The sequence below is a fragment of the Micropterus dolomieu genome, linkage group LG15 (genome assembly GCF_021292245.1).
Source record: "Micropterus dolomieu isolate WLL.071019.BEF.003 ecotype Adirondacks linkage group LG15, ASM2129224v1, whole genome shotgun sequence".
Lineage (NCBI taxonomy): Eukaryota > Metazoa > Chordata > Actinopteri > Centrarchiformes > Centrarchidae > Micropterus > Micropterus dolomieu.
The window spans coordinates 15,695,781-15,711,415 of NC_060164.1; the positions used below are offsets into that span (position 1 = coordinate 15,695,781).

At 38.7% G+C, this 15,635-nt stretch overlaps 1 protein-coding gene and 1 long non-coding RNA gene across 5 annotated transcripts in view; one reads left to right on the forward strand and one right to left on the reverse strand.

Moving 5' to 3' along the window:
* The window catches only part of kcnma1a (potassium large conductance calcium-activated channel, subfamily M, alpha member 1a), a 151,594-nt gene that overhangs the window by 12,190 nt on the left and 123,769 nt on the right, over nucleotides 1-15,635 (forward strand). The window lies entirely within an intron of this gene.
* The window catches only part of LOC123984028, a 29,342-nt gene continuing 19,242 nt past the window's right edge, over nucleotides 5,536-15,635 (reverse strand). For both annotated transcript variants that reach the window (XR_006828353.1, XR_006828352.1), the window contains exons 3-4: nucleotides 15,066-15,167; nucleotides 5,536-5,836 (exon numbers count right to left, since the gene is read on the reverse strand). This is a non-coding gene — a long non-coding RNA (uncharacterized LOC123984028). The remainder of the gene's footprint in view (nucleotides 5,837-15,065; nucleotides 15,168-15,635) is intronic.

Sequence of the window (15,635 nt, forward strand, 5' to 3'; positions counted from 1 at the left end):
CTATCCTGCAAACATGGCTGCTCTGTAATTACTCTGACACGCAGCCTCTGACCATCACTGCCACACTCCCTGTCGATCAAAGCAACCCATTCTTGGCGAGGCGTGTGTGTGGGTGTGAGAAATGCAGGGTTTATGCGATTTAAAAATGCATGCTAGGCGATAAGAACAAAGACACACAAGTCGGGAAATACATCTCCTTGTTATAAATAGATAAAGAAGAGCCTTGTTCGGCCTTCCAGAGTCTAGTCATTACGTCCATTTCCACACTCCGGTCCAATAACACAAAGAAAGAGAGCTTTTTTCTTACACTGCAGCTACTTTGATAAGCATATTTTGCACACAAAAGCATTTAATTTAACCAATATGAATTCATAAATGTTATTCTGTGATGTCTTGAGTTATCATCACTCTTTTTAGAGGAGTGAAATACAAAGATGAGACTTGGAACAGCAGTGGGAAGTCAGTGGGCAGAATGGCAGTGGCTGTGATATACAGATATTGCAATGCATAATGTGATTTACTGCTGTCTCAGGGCCAGCCTTGGACCTGCTGTTTATATTCACACATAAAGCACACACAGACACCTCCGACCCCACCACACACACACACACACACACACCATTAAAAGCATTTGGAGTCTTATATTTAGGCGGTGCATGCCACACAGGTGGTGGTTTGCTTTTCTGTGCAACCCTGTGTTGCAGTACACATACAGGGCAAGACAGTCTTTCTGGCACCCATAGATTATTGGGTTCCCATAATGTTGCAGTAGTTGCAGTTTTAATGTAAACTTAAAGTATTGTTGGAAAACTAGCATGAGACTGCTACATTTTGAAAGCATCCAACTAAAAATATCCCACCCATTCCCTTCAGGCCTCCCTCCAAAGCCACTCCCCCCAAAACACATTTTCATGCACAGTGAGTGCAGGTAGGTAAGACCAGCCAATCATTTCATTTAGAGCAAATGAAGTGAGTGACTGTGCTTATTACAGTCCATAGACAGCCACAGATATTTGTTTCATTTTTGTGTCAGACCATTTGGTTTATTGATTGCTGTCATTGTGTAAAGATAATTTCAACAAATATAACAAAAATGCTTCTGAAATAACGAGCTAACACAGCTAATATTATAGTTCATAATAACTTCAGATTACATGTCACAGTTCCAATAGTGGACCGTGTATAATGTGACACTTGTTTATATACTGTGGTATCAGTCTGAATCATGGTAGAAATATTGTTCCTCTAGCTTGTAGCCCTCTTTCTTCTGTAAAGCGGCTGTGACCTCCTGGCTGCCAGTTCATAGAGGTGCCGGGGTTGTTTATTGTGACACAGTGAAAGTGATAGCACTGCCATGTTAGGGGGCTTATGTAGGAGAACAACGTAGGAGAACGACAGTTAAAATACTTGTCATTTGAAATGTTTTAAGTTCAAAATTTCAAAGCACTGTTATTCAAAAAGAAATAGATTTCTATATACACATTCACTACTACATGCACATTTATAACATGCACATTTTGTGCTGTTAGCATTCTGGGATTTGAAAGTGAAGGAGACATCAAGGCAATTAAATCTTCCAACCAAAGGGTTTTGGTGTTTGTCCATGTCTGTGTCAACAGTGCTCAGAGGCAAAATGCATTTTTTTTTGTTTTGCCATACCATTTACTGTTGGGGATATATGCTTTCTGTCTTCCTCTCTGTTCAGGGAAAACATAACAATATAGAACAGCTGGGAGCTCCCTCTGGTGCTAAAGGTGACTCTACTCTTGTTTTGCCAGATATTATTAAACCAGAAAATGGTTTAACATTTATATACAACAAAACTATGTTGTTATTAGTTTTATTTTGTTGAAATATAGTCTATTTTTGTGGTAATTACACATTTATATATTTGTCATTACGCTGCATGAATGATAATCATTAAATCTTTACACAGACAGTTATGACTGTAATGATTTTCTCCTCCAAATTATATCTAGGAAATGTCTTATCCGTGTTATAGCACTAGAGTGTGTTAGCTCCATTGGCAGAACACCATAATATCAATGTAGTGCCACTACAAACACTGCATTTAATGGCTTGTGCTGAGCTCCTGCACATCTTCCTTTGGGACACATATAAAACAGCTGAGGTGCTACAGGTGGAATCCCTCATGAATAATGGAGATACCAGTGTGTTGTTCATTTGTTGTGTGGACATAGATACTGTAGTTGCATTATTGATAGGGCTGAGACTTAGCAGGGAGGTGGCATTCTTTACCCTGATATTCATAAATCAATAACGAAAGAACCCTCCAGCTGTCTTTCACAATAAACAGCGCATTACACATTTACAGCGCTCTTGATCCTAGGGCCGTAGTATTTACTCTTCTTTTTTTCCAAGCCTGGTTGTTTGTGTATCACAAAAAAAAATTGTTGCAACAGGGAAAGCAGGAGGAACATTGGCTGAAAGAAATAATCCAACCTGTGACGACTGACAGTCGTACCTTGTTATGTGACTAACTGTCTTTCTAGTCCTGTGTCTAGAAAGCAGAGGAGGACAGGGCCTTCGTCCCAACTAGCTTGACGCCTTGAAGAAAATGATCTCAAAGACCCAGGCATTCTGGGAACAACCAGTGCTTTCTCCTGGAACTACCCAGCAAAACTTGGCCTTAATCCTGCTTTAATAGTAAACAACAGCTGTATGCGGTGATTAAGAAGAAAATAAAAGAACCTCATTGTTATTTCTTACTAGTGTGCTGTACACCCATTCAAATATGAATTTTTTCCTACATGCTTGCTAGTGGGAAAGAAATATTTTGTGAGATATAGCATGTTCTTGAGGTGATTGAATAGAGTAAAAAAAATAAAAAAATAAAAAAATAAATATATATGTATGTGATTTGCCTATAATATATAATTTGATGATCGGGTCTACTGTAATTACTTTATATGAATAATCTCCGTGTAGCATCACATTCTAGTGAGCCCATTACTCTTTCTGATTAGAGACTATGATATACTCCAAACAAAGTTGTGTGTAATAGAACGATCACAAGGTTTTTTTTTTTTATGTCACACTAAGGCTATGCAGAGGCATGCACATGGAAATACACATTTACACATGCTAGACAGAGAGAGCCTGGGTTTCTTTTCTTATGCATATGTTTTTTCAGGCATACTGGAGTCTTCTTGGTCTGTCATTGTTGAACAGGGTTTAAAATAGACAGGGGTATTTGGAGGCAGCTTAGTTGCAACTGTAACACACGTGATTGAATTAGAGTGCTGTCAATTGGGTCCATTATAGAAATCCCTTGGATATTTTCCATCAGCAAAGTTGGTCAAGAGAGTGTCTCCTGTTACGCTGTTTTTCTGTGTTTAGCTACGCCATGCTGATCGATTGGCCCATTCTACCTCGCACTTTACTGAACTCTGTTATTTGAAGAAAAAGTCTCCAATAATAGGTTTGATGAAAAGACCATGATTATTGAAGATCTCGTGTAAAGTGCGCACCCTATTATTTGATGTGCCCTAAAGGAGAATTTCCACACAGGTCATATTTTGTGAAAAGCTGAGGACTCCATTTTGACTGACAACAAGTTTAAGAGATCAACAACTGAAAGACCCTAAGCATGAATGACACAGCATGTGCATGCAATGGGTCTATATTGGCTCAAGAGGTAAAGCACACACTGTGGTATGCTCAAGTGTGATCACATTAAAGCTCACTATGAATTGTGGCATTCTTAAGTTACCCTAGCACAGCTCTATCCTTGTCATTGAGGTTTCCTTGAAACTTGGCTGCTGTTGGTGATATTAGACCAATGCAGGAGAATATATGCCTCGTAAAGCCCAGGCCCCGAGGATTGAGTGTGTACCAAGGTTGCACTATTTTTCACCCTCCACCAAGCTAAAAATAACGTGATGGTATTTTGGTATTTTGCCACCTGCATTATTAGAATGTCCTTCCTTCACCTACTGCTGCATCTTTAATATGGAAATAAAATATCAGAAATGTGTAGCCTCGACATTTCCAGTTGTGTAAATTTTTATTTGTGTTGAAAATGTGTATCTTGACCAGTGTATTCTTAAATTTGTGAATGTGAATCTGCTTATTTTTCACACAATCCATTCTCTTAAAATTGAACATTGGAACACAGTGTCCAGGTAATTGTCACACTTTTTGCACTTGTACTGTGAAGCCAACTGCGAAACTGCTTCATGGTGCCGTGCTTCCCTGCTAATTTTGTGAATGGTAAAATTTAAATTAATAATTTTTTGTTGTTGTTCAGCTTACAAGAATATTTGTGTTGGTTTTAAAAACGCTGACCGTGGTTCATCGTTCAAATTAACACAAACTTGGTTCAAAGAGACATAACACAGTATCTCAAAACAGTATCATTGTCAAAGTTAACTAGTTTAGCTAAATTTGGAGTAACAACTACTTTGCCAATCACACACTTGGTTTTCTGGGGCTACTGTGGAAGTATATATTTTAGAAATGAGCTACACTATAGCTAACTGTCGAGCCACTAATATCATAGATTTCAGCTGGGGCTTTGAAATTTCTATGGATGAATTAACATTTTCATCACATACACAAAACTCGGGGTGTGTATCTTAGCACACACACTTCAAATCCAGAATTATGCAAATGTGAGGTTATGCAAATATGATCTCTATCAAAGATTGTATCTCTACATACCTCCACATGGAGAGCGGGGGGCTGTTTTTATTCGCAAATTTTCTGTTTCTGAAACAGCAGTGAAAAAATTACAGTAAATATAAATAGGTTCAGACTAATAGCAAAAAGGAACAGGTGTTAGCTATGCATGGGCTCATGCAGAGGTGGAAGTCTTTAAATGTCATTCCATTTCACGTTGTCAAGTGGCATTTTACACTGTTAAAGTGTTTCATTCATTTTTCATTCCCATTTATTTCTAGGAATCCATGGTCATAGAGATGGAGATTGGATTATAGGGTGGGAAGTGATGAAACGCTGTGGACAGGCTGACCATACCACACCCGCTGTGCATTTATGCACACACTATAATTTGATAATAACAAGATTAAAGCTATTCTCTGACTATTGCAGCTGTCATGTCAACTGCTTAACCAGATTATTTTAAGGTTAAAATTGGTTCAAACATAATCTGATCAACAGACCTACGGTGCATTACTGCTAAAAAGGTTTTCCTTCATACATATTCTTCTGATGGTGATTGTTGAACAAATTATGTAAACGTATTCATATAATCTGAAGCCATCGTTGACCGTAATTCAGAGTTGAGTTATAGGGTGCTATTAATTTCTGCTGATGAACAAAGGGGTGCGTAATTTAGTCAAATGCACATATTTAATTTGACATGAAGACCAAGAAATGTAAATCCAAATAGCATCAACTGGCTTGATGGTAAGGATTTTTGCTCACCATTTACACATTTTTTTTATATAATGCAATTAGGACATACACCAGCGCTTACATCTGCTACTTTTCAAATTGTTGAAGTATCACTTTTCTGATTACTCCACACATTCATGTATTGGCTCTCTCCACATCCCCCACATGCGTCTTGCATTACATCTCCTCTCTGTCTTTCTCTCTCTCAGCCTGCCTCTGTCTTTTTCTCCCTGCTGCTCTGCTTCTGTCCTTCTCTCTACCCCCGTCCTCCAAACCTCCCCTCCCACACACTCTGTCTCACACACTAACTGTCTGCCCGCCAGGTCTCTGTTGCTAAGCGACAAGCAATGAGCGATGGACTGCTCTTATGAGAGCGACGTTTGTCCATCATGATCTCATACTTGCCTGTTCCATATGCATGTACAATGGATTTCTCTTGTGGAGTTGTGGCCGATTTCTGTGGAGAGAGATTAGTGCCGTTACTGCATTTGCATATGTTTGTATTTTTGCTACTTGTATTGAAACATTAATAAAACAACTTGGATTTCAAAATGTTATTGATTAAATTTGCAAGCCTTCATTTTAAGATGGATGCAGTGGCTTGCAACTTTGTGGGATGATTATTGAACCAAAAATAAAATTATACTGCAGTTAGAGACAGTGAGTGTAAAGTTTGAAATTAATCAAATGAAAACACCAGGATCATTAAGAAGATTTATTTAAGATTTTTTTGTGGTTCAATATAATGAGTCATGGAATTAAATTGCTGCTAACTCTTTTCCATTATTTGTTTATAATGTTGCCACTTTGAATCAAATATTTCTAAATTGTTGTTTGCAAAATAGTAAATGTTATACTTCAGATCATTGGTGTCAGATCACTGTGCACGGAAACTGTAATAATATTTCCAAATTATGTTTTAATCTGAAGCTGCTGCTTAATATGCTTGAACCACCACTTCGCCCCTCCCCACCCACCTTACTCCTTCTCATGTTACCAAGCTGCAATTTTCACTGTTTCTTCATGCCTTTTGATTAGTCCCTTGGGCTCTTATGGCTTTTATTTTGACAAATGAGCTTGGTGCTGAGGGTTGAAAAGCACTTACAACAGTATTGATTAACAGTGGCTATTAGCTAGTGAAGAGGAAAGGAAGACATTCTTACAGTAAACATTCACTGGCCATCCAGAGCCTGTTAAAAATGCACTAAGGGTGAGGATTAGTGATGTGGATTTCCTCCCCGCTGCATTTGTAGAGAAGCTCATGAGCTGGAGGTTACTTCATTGCAAGAGGCATAACGCATCTAGATGAGTGGATTACTAAGGCTCTCCCTTAGCCTCAAACCCCAAATGTCATCATTATGATGTAACACACTTTGTGTCATTCACATAAAACCTTTGCTTAGATGTTCTCTTGACAGTAAAGAAGAAATACTGTATATATTTGCAACCACTACGTATATTGTTAACTCAGTTTAAGGATGTCAAACGTCGTAACGACACGTCCACACGCATCAAAACAGAGTTGAGGAGTACATCTTCAATCATTATAGTTGTCATCTGCAAGGACAGCAAGTGATCATCTTTAAATGAAGAGCTTTGAAGAGTTCTAGCTGCCTGATGATTAATCACTTGCTTGCTCTCCCTTGCGCTCTCTCTCATTCACACACTCACACACACACACTCACGCCTCCTCCACACACACACACTCACGCCTCCCTTGTTGCCTGCATTGTTGCTTTAGTATAAGCTTTTAAAGTAAATCCCCCTCATGCAAATGCAGCCATAACACATTCTGTGTGTCACCCCCAGTGACTTGTCCTTGGGTTTGTACAGTGCAGCACAGATCAAGTGCACACTGTGTGGACAGCAGAGGAGAGCTGATTCAGTCTTCACATCATCCCATGTGAAAGCTTTTGCCAACTCTCTCTCTAACACACCTTGACAACACTTTTTATTTTTGTGCTGAATTTTCAGTGTTGTTTATTTCAGCTCATTGCTGCAGCCTGTAGGGTCAAATTGCTGACTGTGGGGAGGTGGTTTTCTCTACCCCTAACCCACACAAACCACCCCCACATCGCAGCGCCATCACAGGGAATGCCGCTCTCGACCTCTGGTGAAAGGCAATCCCGCAATACTTCTCATCAAATCCCAAAACAGTTCCAAACGCAACGACAATGCCACTAACAGGAACGGGCAGATCACAGCGGAAACTAGCGCTTGTCCTACACTGAACACAAACAAACATGGTTTGACTTGGATAGACAGTGCTTCCTCTGAGCCCTGTGTGCCTGGTCTGTGGATGTTTCATTCTACAGTAAGAATCCTTTGATTTGGTAAAGTTGAGCACCAAGCAGTCAGAGAAAGACAGAGAGGATGCCTCAGTCCTTCCCAGCAGCCCACTTTACACTCGACATCACATAGCGGCTTAACGATGTGCAACACGGTCCACTGTTCCTCCGACGGCGATGACCTTTCCTATAAACACACAGATTGGTTTGCTGTGCTGCCATCTTGCATAATTATACTGATTCTCAGTGGGCTTGAGAACGTGTATACACACTTGCTGCAATGTTTCATCCAGACTCCAGTTCCTCTTAATGGGTCTTGTTAGCAGAGGTCAAAGTCCTCTCTGTCTGGGGTCACAGTAAAGAAACACAACCTTCCCTGTGGAACACGTTGCAGGCCTTGGTGTTGGCTGACAGGAGAACACAAGCCACAACAATCCCATGTGTGTCCTCTCCCCACTTGCTCTTGTAACTCCAGGGTTAAAACATGCAAATTCTGTATGGAGGAAGCTGATTCATTTTCCCCAGTGGGAGGCGTGAGATCTAAATTTAAAATGATTAAATGAGCCTAGAGTTAGAAAATCATTTGCACTTCCATTTCTTAGCCTCTGAGCTGTTCTCAAATCAAGGGCAAGTCTCTGAATCATTAGTCTCAGATGACTGCCTTTTTTACAGCCTTTAACAAGAACATTTCCCAGATAACATTGTTGACCCCTATCTTGTGTAATACAATTTGTGGACCTAATCGACACATTCTCAGAAAGTGAAAAACATTTAAATCCAACTTTGTTTACCGGTCCTCATTAGCCAAATTGGTCTTTTTTTTTTTTTTTTGCATTCAAGCTGTTTGTGTACAATCACCAAACAATTAACCAGTGGAACTGTTGATTAAAATTCAACACCATACCTCTTCTGCTATTGTTCCACATCAAACGTGTGACTTAAGTTTGTCTCAATAATTCACATAGTGCTGTGCACTGGATGGCATCAGCGAGAGTTTTGAGAGTATTATTGCATCAGGAAAAGATAAAGGTAATGAGACCTGTCTCTCAAGTAGAGAGAGCCTAATCTCCTTGGTCTCTTCAGGCTTCTCTTAAGCCGGTGGAGTGGAGTGGAGTGGAAAAAAGAGGAGAGGATAGAACAAAAAGGAATGGAGAGGAACTGAAGAGAAAGTAAATGAGATTACAATGGAGGTAGAAGAGAAGAAAAGGAGAATGGGAAGATAGAGGGATATATGAATCTGTGTATGGTCTGTTCTTTTCATATTAAATTGGGAATCCAAAATCAAAGAAAAAGGAAGATTTGCGTGACGAGGAAGTTACTTACTTCTTTGTGTGTTGCTCTTGATAGCCTAACTTTGCAGCAAATAGACTTGGGGTATGGCGCTACCTGATTTAATGTGATGAATATGAGCTTGAACATCAATATGGATTTTTTTCAACAAAGAAGTCAGCAACTTCCTTGTTAAACAAGTCAGTCACATGAAATATTAAAATCATTTCCTATTTGTGACTTGAGCATAAAATTGAAGCAGGAAAAACAAGCTGTTTCATAATGAGTAGTTATATATTAAAAGTAGATTTTGGATTCCCAGTTGAATGTGAAAAGAGCAAATGAAACACAGATTTATGTGGTTACACCAGTCTACCTCAAACTGTACCTCAGGGGTTGATTTATGGTCAGCCAACTATGACTGTGTATAATTGTGGTTTGATATGGAGGAGAGGACAAAAGCGATATTAATGAGAGGTTAACCAATGTGAGAGGTCTGAAACTAGCAGCGAAAGATGAAGGCCCATTGCCTGTTAATTGTCAGAATGCATCGCAGAGGAAGAGGCAGTAATCCACACTTCCACACTTGTGTTTTAACATTTGCAATTGATTGAGCATATTTACGAATCAAATTCTATCAAAAACATTATTTGGACAAAAGACATGCTGTTGCATATATGCACATCTGCTAGCTTCGCGTACTGAAAGGCTGTGCTCATACTTAGTCATTCATATCTTATGCATGAACTGCAATGCTCAGAAACCCATCATGCAACATCTCCCACTCATCTGTTGTTATGTGGTTGCACATTTTCTGGAGCGACTGATTCATTAAATAACAGAGTTGTTTTCTTGTTGGCTGAATCCAAACTTGGAAACAAATAAACAGTCATTAATACATAACAACACTTCTGTAGAGCTCCAAAGCAATGTTCAAATACATAAAGCTTTTCTTCAAGTTCTTGTTGTTCCAGTGCTGCATCAACTTTGCCTTGGACTCATGCTACTAAATTTGGTAATATTCCTTTGCAGTGACAGATTCAACCGCCAAGCTGTATTTTCTATGGCACTGCATTTGCAGACCAGTACTGCATCAAGCCATTATATAAGCCCAAAATTAACATAGTATTTTAGCATAGTATTTTAGAGCAAATGTACCTAAAACTACCAGCAGCACCTACCAGTTCACTGCTGAAAAATGTGTCTGCCAGTCATGTCTGTATGTTGCTCTTTTAGAGTAGACTCACTAATCAGTGAAGGTTAGACAGCATGGAGTCAATTAGGGCATTGCTACCATCTTAGATGTTTTCCACCGAAAGGCCTGTTCTGCAGATGGTAAAGCGCCCGCAATTTCATGTGTCTGTTGTAAGCTGAGACCCTATTTGACAGAGAACTCTCATCCTGTCTGTGTTTAGGAGGAAACCTCATTAGAGGACAATAGGAGATCGGGGATAAGACAGGTGACCACTTGATAAGACTGTTGTTATAGCTGTTGCTGTTGTTGTTCCATGTGCTGCTGCTACTCGTTGAATTCACTGAGGGCATGGAAGAAACAAATAAGTGGCGAAGAAGGGCTCATACTTTCAGTTTATTGACAGGGTCCAGAAAACCTTATTTATTAAACTACAAAATGGCCCATAAAAAAAGACGTCATGAAATATGTACTAATATTAAATGTGGAAATAATTGAAATCATTACATATACTACTAATACCAAGAACATTATAAAATTATTAAAATATGTAATGTTAGCATGACTTTCAGAGATGATTATCACTTAAATTGCTCTATCACTCTTTTTTTGTTATGAGTAATATCCTAAATAGCATATCTGTCAATGTAATTAATATCATGAGTAAGTGTTTTATCATCTTGTATGCTTTTATATTGAAGCATATGAAATAGTGGATGCAATAAGTGATAAGAAGGCTTTCAGTATGATTACAAGATGTATAATGTGTTATAATTAACGGGTTGTAGCTCTCACACATAACCTTTGGAGGCCCTTGTGGGTGGATTCTGTTCTTGAGGTTCTGTTCTTTGTTAAACACTTACATTTCTTTAAAACAGTGGAAAGAGTGAATTTTTTAAGGGCTTCTGAATGGAAAAAGTGCTATCAAAGATGTCTCAAGGTCAAGTATCAGCCGTCAGTGGCAGTAATCTGCCAGGAAACAGTAGCAATGTGCCTACAAAAGGGAGGAAAGAAGCCAGCTGGCCATAATGGATATATATACAGTTTTACGTTAAAGATGTCATATTGTGCTTTTGGCTTTTTCCCGTTCCTTTATTGTGTAAAGGCCACCCCAAAGGGTGTTACCATCTCCTAAAGAAAACACTGCCCCTGAACTGCCTGAAAAGAGCTCGATTGTAGTCCAGCCTTTACTTCTGTAAGCTATCTGCATTACTTTGTAACACATGTCATGATGCTCACCTAACGGCTTGTCAGGCATGCCCTCAGACACACTGGTGGAGAAACACACTGAGCTGCAGCGCACACACAGTGACAAGACGCGCACCCGCTGACTCCCCTCACCCCCACCCTCCCTACCAAATGTTAGGCAGTCAATTGACGTAAAGTTGTTACCGTGATGTGGAGACAGTGTACAGATAAAACGTTACTACTAAGATCAATTTCTTACAGATTAATAATTTACCACTCTGAAACGTCTTGCCCCAGTCTAGGTTGAGAACTTGTTCAGGAACATGTACAGCTGAACCAAAGCCATAGTTACTGGCTTGTCAAGACCCACCCTACTCTGCTTCTGATTGGCTAATAGTCCTTAAGTACTGCGCATGTGCAACTCCCAACAAAGATGAAATGCTTCACTCCGTGGCTTAAAAGGAGTGTTCATCACACAGTGTGAAGAGAGGTGCTGCAGCAATGTGCAGTATGACAAAAATATGGTGTTTAAAAAAACAAAAAACTATTTAAACCTGTTCTTAATATGCGTAGCATAATGTGACCAAACTGGAATTTTTAAAATACTTGGCTTTGCAAATGTTTTATAAGGAAAGAAACCCATTCAATGCATTTGTTTGGACTGATGATACACACATATGCTTTGAATGTAATCACTGTGTCTATGTAAACTCCACAGGGTTAATCTTATTTCCACTAGCCAATGAGGTTAAAATGTATGGAGACAAGAAACAAAATCAAACTCCACAACAAATTTTTGTTGCACAAGCTTAAAGAATGCAAAATGAATTGTTAAGTTCTAATATGCACTTTTATGAATATCTTGTAGAAAATCTCCAGAATATCTCATAATAATGCGGCCTACCATGCTGCAATGTGGTCAAAACACATGCTGTATTAAAAAATGACATTTCGTTTTTTGGCTCTGTATTGAAGTGTGCAACTGAGAGTCTCCTGCAGCTGACGGAGCTCTGTTAGCGGAGAAATGAGCTCTGCCACAGGCTCCATGGTTAGAAGGTCCAGACAGGAAGGGAGCTTGGAGAGACACTATTACCTCCTGATTCATAGGTGTGGTAAGCAATGTCGACATATACCGAGCCTCAGATGGAATAGAAATCAATCATTGCCCTTAACACATGCATACTGTATATACACACACATACACATGCAGGCACACAAAGAGAGAGACAGACACACAAAATTGTCCAGTGCCCTTGAACAAATGGAAGTCCAATTAGAGCAGTAATAGAAAATAGAGTCAATGTTCAGGGTATCGCTGAACAGATAGAGATTGGTGGTTCTAAGCAACAAGAAAATCACTTTTAAGGAACGTCACAGTAACATTTAGCGCAAACATGACAGCTAATTATTCTGAACAATTGAAAAGTATGACATACTCGAAGGGAGAAAGTTTTTTTTTTTTTAAATATGTGAAACATATATATGTTTTTGTAATGTCTAAATATTTTAGTATGTTGGGCTGTAGTACAAAATGGTGGAAACCAGCCTCAGGTGATTGCCCCATTGATGGCTATAGTACAATAAAAGCCGATGTCATTCTAGCATGTTGCTTTTTTTCACTCCACCTACTTTCTGATAAGATAAAATGGTATGTAACCCCTTCTGGGGTACAAAGAATCAAAGACTGCAGGTAATGTATTTCTGTCCTTGGTGCGATAACCAATGCTTCTAAATTCTTTCCATGTCAGCAGTAACACTGAAGGGCATTGTTTAATTTACAATTTTTTTTTTAATTGCTAAGATGCCGTGGTGGAAACTGAAGCCACTTTTTCAAAGCCAAAACTCTTCACACAGTCTGCTCTACCATCATGCATCTTGGCCAAATAGTTAATGTCACCTCCAAAAGTCACTCAAACCCGCAAAACACTTCATACAAGTCTCAAAATAAACTTGTTCAACCAAAACGGTGGCAACAATTGTCACTCAGAAAGCATACGATCTCACTCATAACACACTGACCTACAAAACACTAACAACAGGAAGCATTACGTAAATATAATCAACTTTTATCTTTGAAATGTGACTGATGTTTTCATATAAATCAGTATTTCATATAGAATACAGTTGTTCTCAGTCATGTTGGTACATTTCTCAGATCAGAATTGAAATTCTACTTGTTCAACCTCCACATCATCTAGTCTCTTGTTCACATAGCAATTTCTTAGTCTTTTGAGAAATTGCAAATGCTTTGACACATTTATGGATATGATTATGTACAATTGTACAATTTCCTACATTATCAATTGCTTATGTCATGTTGATCACAATGTATTGGTATATAAAATAGTCTCTTTTTTTTCTGCATCACAATGACATGCTCTGTCAACAAATTACAGTGCATACAGTAAAAGCGTGTATCAACTGTGAATCCTGTCCAAACCCTTGCAATGTATAACTCTGTACTGTTGAAATTCATGCTATACAGAAAAAGTGCAGCTTGTGCATTTTCAATCATTGTCATTCAAATCTTGCCATAGTTTACAAATACAAATAGTTTTGCAAATGTTAAGGATGATTCTAGAAATGTAACAAAGCGACTGAGAAAAACTGTAAGATTAACATATTTTCACTTTATTTACTGTACTATAGTATATGTAACAAGAATGAATCAGAAATACCGAAATTTGCTTTAATATCCTTTTTTCCTATATCACTGCATTCAGAAATTGTGAAAAAAAAGTTCCTGAAATTTCAGTTTTTTTCAGCTGTTTACAAAGTAAAAATGATACCTGAGACACTCTGACCAAAACCTGTAATTGGTGCACCAACCCCTTGAACCAATTCTGCTAAAATACAAGCACATTTCCTACTTTACACTCAGCTTGCAGTTTTACAGTAAAGCTACATTCAAAACACTACACACATTTCTCTATGCACATAGACGTAAACATAAAATGTTTGTAAACGTTCTGCTGTTCTATATAATTCTGTCTGATTACTGCAAAAATGCAGGACATTTGCAATCATTCTGTTTTGAATGTGTTTTTGGACACAGTGTGTTAGCATCATGTTTTGCAGGTGGTGAAGTAGTAATGAAAAAAGAGATCATGGATTTTGGAGAAAGTGGTCACTGAATGCATTTTGTGTGAAAGCAATGAAAAATGATTCACAGTTTGGGCCACATACACTTCTGTTTCGCTGACTGTGTGAAGAGTTTTGATAAAGTGACTTCAGATTTGACCAATGCAGGTTATCAATAGAAAAAACTGTAGTGAATGGAATGTGAAGCATTTCCTGTCAAGTCAGACCTAATTCTCATAGAAAACAAGAATCTGAGCCTGAGGACGATCCCGTCCTCCCTGCGTGTTAGCTTAGCAACTGTAAGGATTGCAGTTTGCTAACCAACAACCTAGCTAATATTAGTTACATTACTTGCTGTGCTGTATCATGTTATTTGTCATGGTATTGGATTTCTTCAGAATCACATACCCCACCTTTCACTGTAGTCTTTTCCCAGACACAGTGATCTGTTAAATTTACATCTACATTAAAGTAATTAATTGTCTCTCATTTGTTTTCATGGTCTTAGTGTCAGAGGACATAAATCCCTCTGTTGTCCGGTGTCTGTGGTGATTACATGGGCAATTATCTGCACTTGCAGTCAAATACAGTAGAAGCAAAGATCAGCAGAAGAGGCGACGAAGAAGCTTTTTGTCAGAGGCAGAGAGCCATGATTGACAGCTGCTTACCTTGTTTAAGGTGAATTATCAGACTTCAAAGACAGGAGCAGGGGTGATTGTTAGGTGCAAATGAATGAATTGATTGACTGATGTGGTCGTCTCTCTGGGTTTCTAAGAGTAATGCAGAGTGCAAGAAAATTATGATATTGATTTTTGAGGTCTGAAACTGATCTGGTGCCATTTATTGCTCAGCCACATAGTGAAACCTGCAGTGAGTGTTATTTGGTTTGTTTTCCTGAATGTTAAAACTCCCAAGGCTTTCAGCTGGCAAACAACTGCATCTAGAGGGAACAGAGATGCTGACATACATTAGCTCATTTTCTCATTTTTACACCAGGAATGTTCTGATGAAAAACTTTCTTTTGGGCATTTTTTTTTATATAGACTACATCTTAAGTATGCCCTCATTTAAGCCACTGGCTGTCTATTATCTCCTGACATTAAGATGATAAAACTTGATGTTACGGACGACAAGTGCTGACCTTTCAATCTCCCATCATTCCCTGCGTCATCTATTTTTATCCCAGACCACTGGGGCTTGAAATGTTGTATCAATGGAAGAGGTGAAGTACAGCATTG